The 19,297-nt window shown below is 35.6% G+C and overlaps 1 protein-coding gene and 1 pseudogene across 3 annotated transcripts in view; one reads left to right on the forward strand and one right to left on the reverse strand.

Annotated features, from left to right (window-relative positions):
• The window catches only part of HTR2C (5-hydroxytryptamine receptor 2C), a 160,490-nt gene that overhangs the window by 39,679 nt on the left and 101,514 nt on the right, over positions 1-19,297 (forward strand). The window lies entirely within an intron of this gene.
• LOC126945524 (heat shock cognate 71 kDa protein-like) lies at positions 972-2,930 on the reverse strand (annotated as a pseudogene). Its single transcript, XR_007722472.1, has one exon. The product of XR_007722472.1 is annotated as a heat shock cognate 71 kDa protein-like (transcript).

Consider the following 19,297-nt stretch of genomic DNA (forward strand, 5'->3'; position numbering starts at 1 on the left):
ACATCTAAATGAAATTAAAACCTTTATTTTACCCAGAGGCTTCCCATCCCATCCCACCCTGTGTCCAAACTCCATCATCTTTAACACTTTAAGCAGTTATTATGAACCCAGAAGCCACTAGGATAGAGATGTTCTAACAATGATCAAGGAAAATAAAAATCATTGTTAAACTATTATAACCCATGTATCAAACCACAATCAATATAAAGACACTTATTGAGTATCTGCTGTTTTTCAGCACTGAACAAAACACAGTGGGATGTCATAATATATAGTTCCAATCCCTGCTTATGAGGGAGTTTATAATATAATTATGTTATGCATATGTGTGTTTGTGTGTGTTGGTGGGAGGCAGAAATTTATATATATATATAAAAAAAGAACAACATGAGGTTATGTGCTAATGATGGAATGCATTGAGTAAATAATAGGTGGTTAAGAAGTTCAGAGGAGGTACATGTCTCCCTAGTCAATTGGTAAGAATAGGGCTTACAATGGTACAATTTAAATCACTATAATAAAGTAGATGGGACATTTTCCCAGCTCCCAAATTACCACGTAGATGATTGTTTTCATACTTACTATATACAGTCATAATGCCAAGCCAACTTTGAAGGGAAATAGAGAAACCCAATTTTACTGTAGTTATACCTTCAGGATTGCATTTTGCTACTAATAATTTATAAAAAATGCAAGTGCTTAGATCTCTGTAACTTTTAGAGATATATTCTTAACACAGTGTTAAATTATATATTTTTGTGCCAGTTTTAAGTAGTTTTATTTAAGACGTTGCATTTTCCACTTACAATACAGTGCTTATAAAGTGCAATGTTATTTCCCTCCCCTGTGCACATGTTGCATATTCAAGTATTGAGAATTCCCAGTAACCTACTACAGCAGGTGAACTTTTAAAAACTGCCACAGAATTTGCTACAGATTTAGGTCCTTCAATGTTTTAAATGTGTGGAACAATGCTACATCTATATTTATGTTAGATTAATCAACCTCTTCAATGGTGGGCCTTGAGGAAGCACCACCAGAGGGAGGAGCTCCACCACCAGGGAATCCCCCAGGCATTCCTCCTGGCATGCCTCTTGCACTCTGGTACTGCTTGGTAATAATGGGATTGCAGACTTTCTCCAGCTCTTTCTGTTGATGTTCAAATTCTTCCTTCTTGGCAGCCTGACTCTTATCCAGCCAGTTGATAACTTCATTACACTTGTCCAGAAAGTTCTGTTTGTCCTCATCATTAATCTGACCTTGAAGCTTCTCATCTTTGACAGTTGCTTTCATGCTGAATGCATAGGACTCAAGTGAATTCTTGGATGACACCTCCTATCTTCAGTTTTGTATTTCTCAGCTTACTGGACCATACATTCAATGTCTTCCTTGCTCAAAGGACCCTTGTCATTAGTGATAGTAATCTTGTTCTCTTTTCCTATACACTTGTCCACGGCAGAGATACTGAGGATGCCGTTGGCATCAATGTCAAAAGTGAATTCAATCAGAGGAACACCATGGTGTGCAGAAGGTATGCCTGTGAGTTCAAACTTGTCAAGCAGGTTGTCATTCTTGGTCATAGCACACTCACCTTCATAAACCTGAATCAGCACACCAGGCTGGTTGTCACAATAGATAGGCTGTCAGAAGGTCTGTGTCTGCTTGGTAGGAATGGTAGTACTGTGCTTGATGAGGACAATCATGACTCCACCAGCAGTTTCAATACCAAAGGAAAGAGGGTTGACATCCAAGAGCAGCAAATCTTGAACATTTTTTAGTTTTGTCTCCAGATAGGATGGCTGCCTGGACAGCTGCACCATAAGCAACAGCTTCATCAAGGGTGATGCTCTTATTCAGTTGTTTTCTGTTGAAGACATCTTGGAGAAGCTTCTGAATCTTGGGGATATGAGTAGAACCATCAATAAGGACAATGTCATGAATCTGTGACTTGTGTAGTTTGGCATCTTGAATGGCTTTTTCTACAGGGCCCAGGGTGCCATGGAACAGGTCAGCATTCAATTCTTCAAATCAGGCACAGGCAATGGATGCACAGAAGTCGATTCATTCATAGAGAGAATCGATCTCAATACTGACCTGGGTGCTGGAAGAGAGAGTATGCTTAACATGTTCACAAGCAGTACAGAGGCGTCTTACAGCTTTCTTCTTCTCACTGATATCTTTCTTATGCTTGCGCTTGAACTCAACAATAAAATGGCTGACAATTCAGTTGTCAAAGTCTTCTCCACCCAAGTCAGTGTCTCCAGCTGTAAATTTGACTTCAAAGATTCCATCCTCAATAGTGAGGAATGACACATCAAAAGTGCCACCTCCCAGGTCAAAGATAAGCACGTTTCTTTCAGCTCCAACCTTTTTGTCTAAGCCGTAAGCAATATCAGCAGCAATTGGCTCATTGATAATTCTAAGTACATTGAGACCAGCAATAGTTCCAACATCTTTGGTAGCCTGATGCTGAGAGTCATTAAAGTAAGCTAGCACTGTGACCACAGCATTGGTAACAGTCTTCCCAAGGTAGGCTTCTGCAATTTCCTTCATCTTTGTCAGAACCATAGAGGACACCTCCTCTGGATAGAAGCTTTGGTCTCTCCCTTGTATTCTACTTGGACCTTGGGCCTGCCAGCATCATTCACCATCATGAAGGACCAATGCTTCATATCAGACTAGACAACAGCATCATCAAATCTGCATCCAATCAGATGTTTGACATCAAAAACCATGTTGGTGGGGTTCATTGCAGCTTGATTCTTTGTGGCATCACCGGTCAATCATTCAGTGTTCGTAAAGGTGACATAACTTGGAGTGGTTCAGTTTCCCTGATCATTGGCAATTATCTCTACTTTTCCATGCTGGAAAACACCCACACAAGAGTATGCGGTGTCAAGATCAATACCAACTGCAGGTCCCTTCGACATGGTTGCTGGCGTATAGGGCCAACTCTGACTACAAAGAAAGACACAGAAACCTCCAGAACTGCAAGCGCGTTCAATGAGCTATATTTACTTCTTGAAGGGGAAAATAGATGTAGTTTAAAATTTCATAGCGAATACTATGGAACAAAAAAATGATGTCAAAAACATTATGATAAAAACTCACTGATATGCTGACAAACATTATTACCTCAACTATCATCTGCTGAATTAAAACATAGCACCAAAGCGTAAGTAAAATAAAAATGAATATAATGACAAATAAATGTACTAATGCCCTTACAAGGGCTCCTTGTAGTACTTAATTATAATTAAGAAGTATTGTGATTAGGTACTAAAAAGTTGATCTGTTTTCCATACTTTTTCTGAAGATTTTCCTGATTGCCCTTTTCTGCATTTATATTTCATCTACTTCTAGTTCAGTTAGTTTTATATTTATGTTCTAAGACATGCTTTACTCTGAACAATCCATAAGGTCTTAGAGGAAAATGACCTTTGAAGGCACTTTCTGGGATAATGTGTCAACATTTCAGGCTACCAAGTATTTGTTGAATGCCCACTCTGTGTTAGGCATTGCACTTGGCATTAGGAATACAGAGGTATGTACCAGGGCCCTAGCCTCCAAGAAAATGTTTCAGTTTTAGAAATACATTTAAATAATTTAAAAAGGTTATATAGTGTAGAATTTCCTAACTTAGCGTAACTAGATAAAATATCTAATTTTCAACATCAGCTTTGAATAACTTGTGGAGAGTTTTCTATTGGTATTTATTTATTGAGACAGAGTTTTGCTCTGTCACCCAGGCTGGAGTGTAGTGGCACGATCTTGGCTCGCTGCAACCTCTGCCTCTTGGGTTCAAGTGATTCCCCTGCTTCAGCCTCCCGAGTAGCTGGAATTGCAGGTGTGCACCGCCATGACCGGCTAATTTTTGTATTTTCAGTAGAGACAAGGTTTCCCCATGTTGGCCAGGCTGGTGTCAAACTCCTGACCTCAGGTGATCCGCCTGACTCGACCTCCCAAAGTGCTAGGATTATGGGGTAAAGAGGTTTTTAAATTAGTACTGTCCAAATTCAGTGACTGACTAATGATAGCTAATGGAAAGCTGAAATGTTCAGTTCCAACCAAAATCCTGAGGCAAATAGTAGTTTTGTTACATTCCTTAAGAGACAGAATGAATTCCTGTAGAAATGGATAACGCCTATATTTACATAACAGAAAATGTTTGGCAGAAAATAAAGTGCTGCTCCTACTTGTCGGTAGTGCTGGTCATTGTACGAATTAGTATCTTTCTTTTTCAGAAGAAATTTTTTAAATAATGAAAGTAGAATGTGTTGGAGGCGCCATGTCACTTTATCTGTCAATAAACATAAAATACCATTAACTCAATGGCATTTTCCGAGGTGTTGTAGTGAAGTAGAATTTGAGTTTTAGTATCACATGAACATAGGTTTAAATCCCTATAATCTCACCTTTTAAATGACCTCTTATTTCTAAATAAACATTTTCTCACCCACATTAACAGGGAAATAGCATGGTATTGAGGGCTAGAGGTTAAGCTCATAAAGTATCTGGATCTTAGTAGATGTGATATTTGAATTATTAACAAAATTATTCTTAGGAATTGATTTTATTAGAGCATTATTTTAGAAGTCCTGAATAAAAGTGATCCGGCAAATTATATTTTAGTTCACATGGTAGAAACTTATGAGAATCTGTCCTAGTTGAGTGGTAATATAGTAGGATGAGATCAAGCAATGAAGAAAAAAAGGAGAAAATCAGCGTTTTCAAAAAAAAAAAAACCAGGCAAAAACTGCAATATCTCAAGTCAGCTTACAAATGGAAGTGCCTTCCAGCCCACAGTACAGTATTGGATTCGTGTTTTTGTATGCTACATATACATCTTAGTGAAGACAGAAATGATCATACACAGTTCATTTCCCATTTTTCATGTAAAAAAAAGTTTACATCTGCCATTATATTATAGAAACAGAGCTATCTAGATAAAGCCTCATTTGTAAGAAATAATGACTCACCTTCAGGACACAGATGGAGGGCTGTGCTATTGCGCCAGGAAAATTTGCTATTCCAAGTCAGCAATAGAAAACATTAAGTTCCTGGCTAGTAGTCCAGTTCCCATCTTGATTCTCTTTACTATCTTTTTGGACTCTTCATAAACAAAAGAAATGGAGAATAAATATGTACAGGGCCAAGTGATTAAACAGAATTAAAAGTTATGTATACATATTTTATGTCCTTAACTGTAGACTGACTAGCCTCCCCAAGATTCCATTTTAGAAGATATTTGGCAAAACATCAAATTGCCTCTTGGTGCAGTATCATTTTTTAATTGTTTTTAATTGTCTAGACCTGAATTTACCTCAGTACAGTAGATATCAGGATAGTGGAAGTGCAGGCAGTTAGAAGTACGTCATTTTGTGGGGAGGCTGCAGCTGATATCTTAAATATTTGACATATTCATAATATTTTTTGAATATATCTCTGAACAACCTTGTAAAGTGAATAAAACAGGCAATTTTCTCAAATTTTAGACAGGAAAACTAAATTTCGAAGTTACAGATAGTATGTGGCAGAAAGGGTAGTAAAATAAGCCTTCTTTCACCCTTACCTACAACCATTAGAACCACAGAGTATGTTTTCTCTTGTGTCTTTCAGGGTGTACCTATTAACAGTACTGATGGTTTGCATATATGTTGGTGCAAAAGTCATTGCAGTTTTTGCAATTACTTTTAATGTCAAAAGCCGCATCTCTAATGCAGCTTTTTATTCTAAGTAAAAATCCTTCCAACTCAAATAGGTTAACTCTTTCACATGGACATTAGGGCCTTGAGCACATCAGGCTCACATTGCCACTACTCTGGAAGGCCACAGGGATATTTTCATAGTCAGATATTAGCAGCTATCTCAAATAACAAGCCTATACTTGGATTACAAAATCTCTTCAGCTTAGACTCTTGTTATCTTTTGTTGCATGTCAATTTATTTGTAGGAGGATTGGAGACATTCGGTACAAAAAGATACTTTGTAAGTTTATGAATGAATTCTGCTCTATGTAAGACGATAGACTAGATTTTTGGAGGTAACACTATAAAACAAGTATATTGGATGTATATGTATATGCCTGTGTGTGTGCATATGTATATATGTCTGTATATACTGTCAGCCTTTTGCATCTGGAAATTCAACCAACCATAGATAAACAATATTTTAAAAATAACAAAAGTAACAAAACAATCATAAAAATGATACATATAAAAACAATACAGTATAACAAGCATTCACATAAGATTTACATTGTATTAGGTAATATAAGTAATCTAGAGATGATTTAAAGTATACGAGAGGATGTGCACTCTTTCTCCCACTTTGGAATGCAGTGGCGTGATCATAACCCACTGCAGCCTTGATATCCTGGGCTCAAGTAATCCTCCTGCCCCAGCCTCTTGAGTAGCTGGGACCACGAGTGTACACCACCACACCCAGTTACTTTTTAAATTTTTTGTAGAGTCGGTATCTCGCTATGTTGCCCAGGCTGGTCTTAAACTCCTGAGCTGAAGTGATCCTCCCACCTCAGCCTCTGAAAATGCTGAGATTACAGGTGTGAGCCACCACGTCCCAGTCAACCCCGTCTTAAAAAAAAAAAAAAGTAACGTACAGTGAGAAGTAACCAAATGTCTAATTGGGATTGAATGGAACAGAGAAAGAGATTGGATTAGAGACAGTATTTGGAAATAATATAGTTAGAATTTTCTGGAGATAATGAAAGACATCAAAGATTTAAGAAGACTAATGATTACCCAAGCAAAACAGATAAAAATAAATCTACACCTAGATATGTCACAGTGGAACAGCAGATAACCAAAGACAAAATTAAATCACAAAAGCAGTCTGAGAAAAATGCATATTACTCAAAGGGAACTATTAAACTAATAGCTGACTTCTCCAAAAAAAAAAAAACAAAAAAAAAAGCCAAAATAATATATTCAATATGCTAAATGAAAATAACTGCCAAGTTAAAATTCTGTATACAGTAAAAGTTTCATGCAAGCATGGGTGTAAAATAAATACATTTTCAGATGAAAACAGAGGAACTTTCTAACCAGTAATTCCTGTTTTAGGAGTCTGAAAAGGAAGTATTTCAGTAAAAAAGGAAGTGAATCTAAATAGAAGGTCTGAGGAGCAAAAAAGAATGAAGGACCAAGGAAATGATGAATGTGTGAATAATTCTAACGAAATACTGACTTATAAAACAAAATTAATAATATTTTGGGTGGGCATGGTGGCTCACGTCTGAAATCCCAACACTTTGGGAGGCCAAAGTGGGAGGAATGCCTTAGCCCAAGAGTTTGAGACCAGCCTGGGCAACATAGGAAGACCCTGTCTCCACAAAAAAATTAAAGATTAGCTGGGCATGGTGATGCACGCCTGTGGTCCCAACTACTTGGGAAGCTGAGGTGGGAGGATTGCTTGAGCCCATGAGATCAAGACTGTAGTGAGTTGTAATTGCACCACCACATTCCATTCTGGGTGACAGAGTGAGACCCTGTCTTAAAAAAAAAAAAAAAAAAAAAGTGTCAAAATAGTGTCTTAAGTGAGTAAATTTTTTAAGAAGATAAAATACAAGGCAAGAATAACATAATTCAAAGTTGAATTTAAATATTCTAAATTCATTGTATTGCCCAAGAGAAAAGATACTGATTAGCTTCAGACTTCATGAAACACACACACACACACACACACACACACACACATTAATTTAATTTATAAAATAACCAGTAAAAGAAAAGGAAAAATGTGTACAACTTTGAAAGAGAGGCAGACAGAAAAACGGAGGTGTTAAAAAATGATTAATATAAAAAGGGCAAGAAAGGAAAGGAAACAAAAAATTAACAGAATTAGTAGACTGCATTAAATGAAATAGTAGCTATAAACCCAATGATATCAGTATTTACATTAAATGTAAATGGTCTAAAATTTCAGGAAAAAATCTTCAGATTGGGTTGAAATATCAAAAAAAAAAAAACCATAATAACAAGACAAAATGAAACAAGACAAAATAAAAATGAAATCTAAATCTATACCATCTATTAAAAATACATTTAAAGCATAGTATACAGAAATTTTGACATTAAAAAGACAGCAAAATATACCATATAATTAATAACTGAAAGAAAGACAGTATAGCTACTGAAATAGATAAAATAGCTAAGAGAGTAAAAGGACATTACTGGAGACATAGCTGTTAACTTCATAGTTATACAAAGATCTATTCATGAGGAAGATATAGCAATTTGAAACATGTATTTATGCAATAACATGGTGACAAAATAATAGAGACGGGGTTTCATCGTGTTAGCCAGGATGGTCTTGATATCCTGACCTCGTGATCCTCCTGTCTCGGCCTCCCAAAGTGCTGGGATTACAGGCTTGAGCCACCGCGCCCGGCCGGGTCTCAGTTTCTAAGTTGTGTTTTATCAGTTAAAAAAAGGTGGGATTTTTTGTTTTGTTTTGTTTTGTTTTGGGGTTGTTTTGTTTTTTGTTTTTTGTTTTTTGTTTTTTTTTGCTTTTTTCCCCTAAAAGCCATCATTGCTAAAGTATTCTGGTTGATTCTTTCTCTTGGTTTTCATTTTGTTAAGTGGCTGTGGCACAAAACACAGGCAACTGAAGTGAAAGCAATTACAATTTTCTACATGTGCCAAGAAATATAGTCTTTGGCATGCATTTGTACTAGTCACCCACTTTTGGGCAACAGAGAGACTTTCCAAATTCAAAGACCCAGACGAATCTTTTTCTGGACCACATTATATCCTGAATAAGAGGGAACCATCTGTCCTTGGGCCTGGTTTCCCAGAGGACTCTATACAACACAAATCCACCAATAAAATTGAAAGAGCCTTCCAAAATGTTATAGAAGCCAATCGTTGTAGTACACATTGCATCAGTTTGCATGTAATAACACATTGCATCAATTTGCATGCAGAAAAATATCTACCAGAACTGTATTTTAAGGTTTTAAGAAAGCAGTAGAACACAGAGGAGTATGAAAAGCAGGTCATGAAAAATTGGGTTCCAGAAAATATTTATGATTTCACAAGTCAGAAATCTGTTGAGTATGGAAAAAATGAACTGAAAGTTTATAAATGCTTGAGAGACCTCATCTTGAATACAGGAGATTGAATTAAATAGCTTAGGAAAGGAAAAATATAAACTAGCCTTCAGTTTTGTTCTAAATGGTTCTAATGGTTGAAAGCCAGGATTTTCTTTTCATGTAGAAATAAAGGCATCAAAGCTAAATTAGAAATCCTCAAAATATTCCCTGGAATAATGGGGAAATTAATTTTTCACTACATTTTGAGTTTAGATAAGGGTTTGAAGAATGAGAAAATCCTGTTAAAGTTCAGGGATAAGTCCTGTATCTTTTTACCCAATAGCATTAATTAAACTAAGAGAAAACTAAGTAATTTCCTGTTCCTACCCCCGCATTTCCTCTCTTCTATCTCCGGAACAACTACAGATTTTGACTAACCATATACATTTTGGATTCTAATAACATTTTTACCCTTCATGAGTTCAGCAGTATTGATTTTTTTTTTTTTTTGATACGGAGTTTCATCCTTGTTGCCCAGGCTGGAGTGCAATGGCACCTTCTCGGCTCACTGCAACCTCTGCTTCCCTGGTTCAGGCAATTCTCCTGTCTCAGACTCCCAAGTAGCTGGGAATAGAGGTGCCCACCACCTGCCCAGCTAAATTTTTTGTATTTTTAGTAGAGATGGGGTTTCACTATGTTAGCCAGGCTGGTCTTGAACTCCTGACCTCAGGTGATCCACCTGCCTCAGCCTCCCAAAGTGATGGAATTGCAGGGGTGAGCCACTGCGCCTGGCCCCATGAGTATGGATTCTAATAACATTTTTACCCTTAATGAATAAAATCTTCCCAATTCAGATGAAAAGATGTATAGATACAAGCAAAGGCAGGGACTTTTTTTTTCAGACAGGGTCTTGCTCTGTTGTCCAAGGTGGAGTGCTATGGCATAATCATGGCTCACTTCAGCCTCAATTTCCCAGGGCTCAAGTGATCCTCCCACCTCAGCCTCCCAGGTAGCTGGGACTACAGGTATATGCCACATGCCCAGCTAATTTTTGTATTTTTTGTAGAGATGGGATTTTGCCATGTTGCTCAGCTGGTCTCAAACTCATGGGGTCAAGCAATCTACCTGTGTCAGCCTCCCAAAGTGTTGGGATTACAGGCATGAGGCACCACGCCCATTGGGATATTTTTGGAAAATGTTGTCAATATATCTCATATTCAAGTTTTCATCTTCCTACTTTAACTTATGTTTGGCATGAAATGACTTTATTAATGTCAGTCTTTTCAACGTAAACTGAAAGAACTGTTAGAAAAATTACAGTTCTCAGGAAAGCTGAGACCTCCCTTAGTGACATTATCTCAAGAAGGAAATTATTTGCTTCACACTTTAGGCGCAGGGATAATTCTATAGGAAAGAATTTGCAACAGTTTAATTACCCTTTTGTGATAATTTAAAAAGAAGAGTACTTGAGATTTCAGCTGTGCCACAGAATGCCAAATATTTTACTGTAGGTCTTGTTTTGTTACTATGTAAGAGATTTAAGATTAATGTTTTATCATACTTTACACGTACAAGTAACGGAATATCCTCGTGCTTCTCTCTGACTGCAGTCGTATACCCTACAAAATATTGAGGCAGATATTCCCAGACCTTCAATTTCTCATTGGAAATTAAGCTTTTGAACATGTATACATATGTAACAAACCTGCGCGTTGTGCACATGTACCCTAGAACTTAAAGTATAATAATTTAAAAAAGAAAGAAAGTGTCATTAATTCTTTCTCAGTTGATTCCTGCAAGGAGGCTAATCTGTTCCAGGCCTTTCTCAGAAAGAAAGAAAATAATTAACTAATTAACAGTAATTAGAAGTGATCTTAATTGTTAAGATTTAAAAAAAAATGCTAACAACCTCTAAAAATTAAAAAAAATCATCAGAAGTTCTTTAGTTTAATTAGTTCCCACTTTTAAATTTGTAACTAATTTTGTGACCGTAGAGGTCACAAAAGGAAATATTGCTAGCGTACCCACAACTAAGGTCAATATTGATAAGAAGGATAAGAAGTTTGTGTCTTATCCAAGGACTCTCATAAACTCATGATTCCTCATCTTTACAACGGGGATGATCATAGTATGTGCCTCACTCGATATGAGGACTAAGGCACCTTAGGTATGGGATATAAGGAATCGTGTATGAGGACAATGCACCTGTAACAGTGCCTGCCACATAGTAAGCAACATGTAAGTATTGCCTACTATTATTGTAAAATAATATGTTTAGCATTCTAAGAATTCTGTTTTATTTCCTATCAAGTTTTTATATTTATCTGCAGGTACTTAAAGTGTCTTTTGAACAAAATGCTGAGTTAGGTTTACACTTCTAAGTGTTTATATTTTGGTTACATTTTGCATAAAATAAATTGTTTACTCTGAGATAGACTATAAGTGATTGAATAGTCTGTGAGAGATATTACTGCATTGTTTTTGTTATTCAGTCATATTAGAACCTAAAAATATCTATATAGTACATGGAGTTAGATGTCTGTTCCCTTTTTGCAGACCTCTAGGGACAAGATCCCATCCCACTCTTCTCTTTCAGGATAATCAAAAACTTTATGGTATTCAAGAAGTTCTACAATAGTTTAAATGCGAATATCCAGTTCTGTGTCCTTCCAAATCCTTACTCCTGCTCATTTTATTGTATTTATAATGAGTTTTAAATGCAATTTCTTCCCTATTATATGCATATGTTTGAAGGAAATAAAGTTTAAAAATACCATTACAGTGAAATGTTTTACAAAATCAGAAAGATTCCTAATCCTAGCCAATTAACCCCTTAGGTTAGGTAATATTGAAGTTAACCCACCTCGTTACAGCAAAGATAATTTTCTACTTTATGGGAATTCATTATAATTGGCTGTGTGATAGATAAATAGATAGACTTTCATTCTATTTGTAAAAATTCATTTTAGAAGTTTAAAAATAAGCACTTAAACCAATGTATATGTCTATTAGAGGTGTAGGGTAGAAAATGAATACCCCTTTTCTTTCTCTCATTTAGAAAATAGCACTGATTAACTTCCAACAATATATTGAATAGATTATGACACTTGTTTCATCTGCATTTAATGAATTCCATGAAGATTTAATCACAAAAAAGAGTATTTTGCCCATTTCTTCTTATTCACAAGTTTTATTATGGAAACAATAAAACTATTATTTATGCTCAAGATTATTTAGTTCATCAATGGAACATTTGGATTTTTTTAAATAAGTAAATGAGAAGTTGCAATGAGCTGAGATCACATCACTGCACTCCAGCCTGGGCGCCCGGGGGAGACCCTGTCTCCAAAAAAAAAAAAAAAAAAGCAAACAAATTGTTTCATATATTTTTCTAGCAGTATCAAAGAAGAGAAATTGCCAAGATCCTTTAAAATTCTGAATTAATATGGCTTTCTGACCATGTTTCTGACCATGCCAATTAATAGCACCATAAGCATGTCAACCAAATCCATAAATGGGCTTACATAATACATAATAATAATTCAATCATAGAATTGATCATAAGATTTGCAGAAAAATCAAATAAACCAACACATTTATCATATTCTGGTACATTGTTCTGAATGTGCTTATGAATATTCAGATACAAGCATATAAATGAGTATAGGAATGCATACCAACACATCAAAATTGACAGAGCAGTCTATGCAAAATTTTTTAGCCCCTCTTTAATCCACAGGAAATGAAAGTATTATTACTTTAAGAAGAGATAATCCATTGCATTGGGATGAGGGAAAGAGAGGGTATGGGGTAGAAGAAAGAAGTGAATTCTTTCTCTCTTCTCAGAAAACACTGGAAAATTTCCTCCCACTCCCAAGTTTATAACTATTCAACTCAAAACTGTAAGTAGGAAAATGGAATAGCTTGAGCCAAATTTTGTTCAATATTTGCCAATTAGAGATAAGAAGTACATTCATTCATTCATTCATTCATTCATTCAGATACTGAGTATTTACACTAGGTGCTGGGTTTACAGTGATAAACAAAAAGCATAGTCCTTACCTTAAAGGAAATTGAAATCTTGTAGAGAACCACAGAAAATAAACACACAGACACACAGACACACACACACACACACACACACACGCACACCACACAGCTATTATCTAATGTTTTAATTAAATAATTATAAAATGGCTGAGGAATTTGGAAAATCTGAGTTTACTAGTCCATATTTCCCATACCTAAACTTGATGCGTGATCTTTAGAAGGTCATTTTCATTCATTGTAGTCACAATTCTTAGAACGTGACCATGTGCATCAGAATTTCTTGATATTTGGATCAGCATTTTAACATGCTCTTCAGGTAATTATGAGGCACTCTAAAATTCAAAACTCACTGTACCATGTGATCTTTCTTTTAGAAAGGTCAATTTCTACTACTAAGCCTTGGGGTCTATCCATTATTGTTCAGACATATAATACTTTTCTTTTGTTTTGTTTTATTTTTATTTTTTTATTTTACTTTAAGTTCCGGATACATGTGCAGAATGTGCAAGTTTCTTACATAGGTAAATGTGTGTCATGGTAGTTTGCTGCACCCATCAACCCATCACCTAGGTATTAAGCACCACATGCATCAGCTATTTGTCCTGATGTTCTCCCTCCCCTCTCCCGCACCAACAGGCCCCAGTGTATGTTGTTCCTTTCGCCATGTCCATGTGTTCTCATCTTTCAGCTCCCACTTATGAATGAAAACATGAGGTGTTTGGTTTTCTGTTCCTGTGTTAGTTTGCTGAGGTTGATGGTTTCCAGCTTCATCCATGTCCCTGCAAAGGACATGATCTGATTCCTCTTTATGACTGCATAGTATTCCATGGTATATATGTACCACATTTTCTTTATCCAGTCAATCATTGATGTACACTTGCATTGATCTCATGTCTTTGGTATTGTGAATTGTGCTGCAATAAGCATATGTGTGCATGTATCTTTATAATAGAATGATTTATATTCCCTTGGGTATATACCCACTAGTGGAACTGCTGGGTCAAATGGTATTTCTGGTTCTAGATCCTTGAGAAATCGTCACACTATCTTCCACAGTGATTGAACTAATTACATTCCCACCAACAGTGTAAAAGCGTTCCTATTTCTCCACAACCTCACCAGCATCTATTGCTTCTTAACTTTTTAATAATCGCTATTCTGACTGGCGTGAGATGGTATCTCATTGTGGTTTTGATTTGCATTCTTCTAATGATCAGTGATGTTGAACTTTTATTCATATGTTTGTTGTCTGCATAAATATCTTCTTTTAAGAAGTGTCTGTTCATAGTCTTTGCCCCATTTTTGATGGGGTTGTTTGTTTTTTACTTGTTAATTTAAGTTTCTTCTAAATTCTAGATATTAGACCTATGTTAGATGGGTAGATTGCAGAAATTTTCTCCCATTCTGTAGGTTGTCTGCTCACTCTGATGATAGGATTTGTGTGTGTGCGTGTGTGCTGTGCAGAAGCTCTTTAGTTTAATTAGATCCCATTTTTCAATTTTTGCTGTTGTTGCAGTTGCTTTTGGTGAATTCATCATAAAATTTTGCCCATGCCTACAGACATATAATACTTTTCTAAAGATCGTCTTGTTATTTTCATCATGATCCCATACATTAATATATTTATCTCAGCCAGTCTAGAAGACAGAGTGAGATTTTGCGCTATCTTTTAAAAAATTATTTAAGAGTGAGGCTCCTTGGAGGACATTGATGTGTTACTGATCTAATCTCTATACTTCCAGTTATTTGAAGCTATGCATCACTGTCTTCTTTTTATTTCTTGGACATAGAACGATTAACTTTTCATAGGTAATATTCTTAGATAAATTAACAGTCTTCAACTAGTTTTCAAATCAAATAGTCTTCAAAGAAAAATCTTTTCCTTACATTTATTAGCTGTATTATCCTATTTCAACCCTCCTTTAATGGGAGATTATTATGAATTTTCATAGTTATCTTTCTCTTTCATTGATAGGGAGTACAGGATTGAAAGTCAGGAGATCTGGTATCTAGATCTGGCTCTATTATTGAATAATGCATAAACACAGAAAAATCAGTAGACAACACCTTAGACTTTATTATTTATTTATTTATTCATCCATCCATCCATCCATCCATTAATTCAACCAATATATATTAAGCACTTACTACTTTGTATCAGACACTCTGCTAATCATTGCAGCTGGAGTGGTGAATATAAACAGACATAAAACATATTCATGGAAGAAGAGAGACAATAAATAAAATAAAAGAGTCAGTATAGAGTAAGTTAGATGTCAGTGAGTGCTATGAAGAAAAATAAAATGGTGAGAATAGAGAGAATCAGAGAGAAGAGAGAGAGAGAGAGAGAGAGAGAGAGAGAGAGGCATGTACAGTGTTTCGTTAATGATGCCTGTACAAGATCACTTGATCATGATCGGTGATTTTAGTATTTGGTTAGTGTTTGTGACAACTTTAAAAGTCTATGCTTTACTCTTTCCTCCCTCAATCAGAAAATAACATGAAAATAGCAAAAGCTTAAGGAAGACTCACTAATATTTCAAATTCCAAAATTATATAACCAAAATGCCTGCACCTTATTTCTAGATGTGTTCTTTGTTGCTCGTGTAAGAGGCAGGCAATAATAAACACCTATCACGCTTGTTTTTGCTAATTTATGGCTACTCTTTTAAGCAGCAGAGTACAATCTGGTAATATTCTAAGGATGTGTTCTTCTTCAATTTACTGTTGAGTTTAGCCACATTTCTTTGAAATGTAATAGGCTATCCTGACCCTATGTCAAACAGACCAACTCGCCACAAATCAAAGATCTATGTTCCAGACTGGAAGGATCTTTCTCATATTTGTTGTGCTGACAGAGAGCTGTTGTCTCTCAGCTAAGAATACTGTAATCTGAGGATGGGATACTCCAATCACCTCACTGAGGATAAGTCTTTAGTTAGTTGTATCAGGTCATGCAGATGCATATTCCAAGAAAATGTGACTCTCATCTAATAACAACATACGTTAAATTGTTAAGAAGAGTGTCTACTGTCATGGGAAATACTCCTCGGATAAATGTGAGATATCCCTAAAATAATTCATCCTGGTAAGGTTAGTTTCATTGAAATTGGCTCCAAACATCTGTTTATGCAGCTGCAGCTGGAAAAAGGTTGCAATGAAGTAATTCATCTTGAAAGAAGACATTCTTATTAATGCGTAAGCCAAAGTTAGTTGACTTCCTTTTGCTTACTTTCATTATCACCTTATTTCCTGGCCATAGCTTCTTGCAACTTATGGGCCTTTAGTCAAGCAACATTTTTTAAAGAATATCCTGTTCTGGTAAGACCAATATGTTGTCACCTGAAAAATATTTGGTAATATTTTTGTCTCTCTATATCTTGAATTTTGATGCCTGTAGAGACATTCTTTCTGCCAAGTTGTGGCTTTCTTTACTCCAATCTACCTGTATTTGTCCTGAGGTAAATTCTTGTGAATACCATTTAATATAGGGTTTTCTAATTATTAAGAGTTCAGTTTCACTGATTGTTCAACACTGTGTCTTAAATTTCTAACCTAAGCCACAGTGTATATAAATTAAACATCCATGGGCCCAAAAATGCCTTCAGATTTTACTTCCTGGCCTTAAGGTAATTAAAGGATAAATTCCTTGTTGTGCAATCAGGGTTAAATAGGGTTAGTGTCTGTAAAGGAGCACATTGTTCCATAAGTGTTCTCACTTGGGAAGTTGGCAACAAGTATTTAATCAAGCTAAGGAAAAGTTTGCCAAGGCAGACAGTGGACGGCTGAAATAACCCTAGTCAGACTGGAATGAAGTCTGTTCTCATAAATGGAGTACCTGGCTATAGCCAAGAACAGTATATTTGAAAAATAATAATTCCTGGGATTTGAGGACTGAACTATCAGCAATTAGGGAACAGACAATGTCCGTTTGGGAAACAAGAGTAAAATTAATTTTGTACTTACTACCTATACCAGATGTTCTGGTGTGCATGTGGTAAAAGAGAGGTCTTCGGAAATCACAAATTTTGGTAAGAACATTTGTGTCCTTCATGTGGTTTCAAACAAGTATAAATATAAATCTTGCTGTAGATTAGTAGTATTAGTATTAACATTGCCCTGTTAATATAATCTCATTGAGCCTATAAGAATGATTTGGACAGCTCTATATTCCCCAGATAATTAGGAAGACAGCTACTACTTTATACTCAGAGTCTTGGAATTAGAAGAGACCTTAAAATTCAAAGTGCTCTGTTCCTTCATTTTACAGATCTGGAAACCAAGGCTCAGTGAGGTGAATTGATTGTTCTAACGACACAGAGCTAAGTATTATGAAAGCCAGGAGTGGAGTCCATATCCTGGGTTTGTCCACTGAACCAGACCACAGTCCTTTACAATCAAGAGAACCCCTAGGCACTTAGGGCTTCTGGAGAATACCTGGCCTTGGTTGTGCCAGGAAGTTATTAATCTGACAAATAAACAGTGTTTGGGGTTTTAAAGTCAGAAAATAATGTAATTATTGATTTTCCCTAGGATGTGTGTATTTTAGCATGCTTTAAACATTCATGCTTTAATGTCTAAAGTGTTCAGTTGCATGTAATAATTTTTAAAATGTGGATATTAGCAGAAGGCTGCATAACTTAAGGGATTTGACTGATGTTTCAGGCCAGAAGTAGGTTGCCTACACAAAGAGAAATTTCAAATAGGGCTCACATTCTTTAAATTTAGTTAAGTGAAAACCCATCATGTTTTCTCTGCAATGTTAAAAATGTTATGGTGTTAGTCATCACATAAAAATACTACTTAACCATAATATGCTATTGCAGGTCATAGTAAAGACAACACATTATCTTAGCACTGAATAAAAAGCTTTCTCATTCTATACAAATCTACCTTATATGTCTAAATCCTTGACTCCTCAAACATTAGGAAACATCTGCTGTTAATTAAGTTGCTGATTTCTGAATAAAATATTTTGATAAAGTTATTTTCATAAGGTTAAACAGCCCATAGCGCGTGCGCGCACACACACACACACGTATATATACATGTACACTTTGGTGCCCCAGGTACTAGTGACACAGAGCCATAACACATAATTCCTAACCTTGATGTTTCCAGAAAAAAAGATAAAAAACAATGCAGAGTAGTCTAGATCAAGTGACAAAGATACAATAAGTGCCATGTGAAGTAAGAGAAGTGAGAGATAACTAAGAATTAGTCATCAGAGAGAGGCTTCATTGAGACATTATCAAACTCAAATCACATTTTCTTGAAGTTCAAAGTTGCCACTGGTGAATTTCAAGGGATGGAAAATTTTAACTTTATTTTCAATATATTCTCTTAAGATAATATTCTGTAGAGAAACAATCTCTGCCACAACCCACTAAAATTGAATGCTGCTCAAAATTATAAAATAACAAGAAGATAAATTTCAGCATTATGAACCTTTGGCATTTGTTATCATGACTTACATCACCACTTGTGAGTTACAAAGGGTTAGCATGAGCCATAAGTCCAAGGGTCACTTGAAACGGCTCCTCTCTGGGAAAAAAAAAAAAAAAAATTACTTTATAAACAAAAAAAAGTATTTTTAGGGATGTTTCAAAAATTTTAGTACATATACATTTTTACCACAGTGGGCAGAAAAATAAGCCTTTTTCAATATCTTAAAATATACTATAAATAATTCATTAACTAAAAAGGAATAACCAGCAGTATAGACTTGAATTCAGCAGTAGATGTATTCATTCAAGAAGTTAGTACTAGGTACTCTTACTTTGAATTACAGAATTTTCTAGGTTCTAGAAGATAAAAGTGAGTAAGTCCACATCAGTGTTTTTAAGGAATAATATAGTTATAATTTGTCTATTTGTATACAAATCATATAATTTGGCTATTTGTATGTTTATATATGCACATATCCCACTATGATAATGTTTGATAAATGCTAAACTAGAGGTATACACAAACTTCTAAGAGGAATATATCAGTTCAGAAGTCTGATTCACTGATTTGTTCTTTTATTCATTTAACTAATATTCATTTAGGGCCCACCATGTGTGAGGCACTGTTCTAGATATTTCCCAAAAAAGGTGACTTTTGAGTAGGGTCTTAAAATGTAACTGGGTTTTTGAGAGGCAGAAAAGAGGAGATAAGGCTTGACTTTATAGACAGTGGGAATGACATAGGAAT

The sequence above is a fragment of the Macaca thibetana genome, chromosome X (assembly GCF_024542745.1).
Source record: "Macaca thibetana thibetana isolate TM-01 chromosome X, ASM2454274v1, whole genome shotgun sequence".
Taxonomy (NCBI): Eukaryota; Metazoa; Chordata; class Mammalia; order Primates; family Cercopithecidae; genus Macaca; species Macaca thibetana.